The 1,430-nt window shown below is 37.5% G+C and overlaps 1 non-coding gene across 1 annotated transcript; it reads right to left on the bottom strand.

Moving 5' to 3' along the window:
- Positions 1-1,067: 1,067 nt before the first annotated feature.
- On the bottom strand, positions 1,068-1,173 carry LOC132604726 (small nucleolar RNA R71). The gene has a single exon (XR_009568828.1). It is a non-coding gene; the product is annotated as a small nucleolar RNA R71 (small nucleolar RNA).
- Between the last annotated feature and the right edge of the window lie 257 nt (positions 1,174-1,430).

Below are 1,430 nucleotides of genomic sequence, written 5' to 3'. Positions count from 1 at the left end.
TTAGGGTTGGTAAGAATAATTAACAAGAACTCAAAGCTTTAAACTTTGTTTAATAAATTCACTTAGGAATAAGAGGAATTTACTTGGCATGATTAATCGTTCTTCATAATCACTTTCTTATATTTGGGAAAATCATAGAAAGATATAATCTTTATTTATTGGGAAATAGTAGAGATTCGCATAGAGATTAAGTGCATTCATATAATGATCCATTATAAGTATATCAAGATCAATACCCATGATCATATGCTCCATCTGACGGGGACACAACCTTAGTTTCTTTTACCATAAATATTTACCAAAGCAATAATTTAGCAACTAGTTATAGAAAAACCAGCTTTTACACAACTTATCGGATTAAGACATTAGATCTAAAACTTAGCATCTACAAGTTTAGTAAAATTTTCACACCCTATTCCCTGTAGGATTCGACCCCAACCTTGTTGGGTTACTATATTTGACAATGTCCGCGTTATACCATTAATAGGTGTAATTTGAGCGTATCAAATTTTGGCGCCGCTGCCGGGGAATGCGGTTTTGAAATTACTAAATAGTGTTTCCTTTGATTGAAGTCTTTTGCTTAATTCATCACACCTTGTCTGCTACTTGCGTAAATAAGGTGATCATGAATCGACATCAGCAAAATCAACGAGCTGACAACCAAGGAAATGTGATGAACAATCAGGCGAATGAACCAGTTGATGAAAATATTTTCGTTGAATTTGTTCTGGAGGAAGACTATGCATCTCCTATTATTCAGCCTCGATTTGGAGCCACTACTGTGAAAATTGAATCCACTCTATACCAGTTGTTGAAGCTTGAGGGATACTTTCGGAACTCTACCGAGAATGACCCCCACCGTCATTTGAAGAATTTTGTGGATGTGTGTGCTAATCACATCCAGAACAATGTTTCACAAGATGCTATTCGGTTGAGGTTATTCAAATATTCTCTAGCTGGAGAAGCAAGAACATGGTTTGAGAAGCTGCCCCGGAATTCTATTACTTCATGGGCAGAAATGACAACTGTTTTTCTCACAAAGTGGTATTCCCCTAGCAAAAGAGCTGAAATTCGTGATAAGATATATGAATTTAAGCAACGACCGGGGGAACAACTATATGAAGCATGGGAGAGATTCAAGGAGTATTTGCAGGACAGCCCGAATCATGGTTTTCTGGATCATATATTAATGGAGAAGTTCTATCGAGGATTAGACCCAGTGTCACAGTCAGTGGCTAATAATGCAGCTGATGGTTGTTTTATGAACAAGACCTTTCAACAAGTGACCACCATACTTAACAGGCTGACAACTCATAATCAGCCTTGGCACTCAAACAATGCTGATGTGGTACCATATGGTAGTGCTATGATCCAAAATATGGTGAGGGAGAATCAAGACACCCAGCAAATATTAGCAGCACTTGCTACAA

Source organism: Lycium barbarum, chromosome 7 (assembly GCF_019175385.1).
Source record: "Lycium barbarum isolate Lr01 chromosome 7, ASM1917538v2, whole genome shotgun sequence".
In the NCBI taxonomy this organism is placed as follows: Eukaryota; Viridiplantae; Streptophyta; class Magnoliopsida; order Solanales; family Solanaceae; genus Lycium; species Lycium barbarum.
Note: the sequence above shows the minus strand (reverse complement) of the source record. Positions and strands in the feature narration are given on the sequence as shown.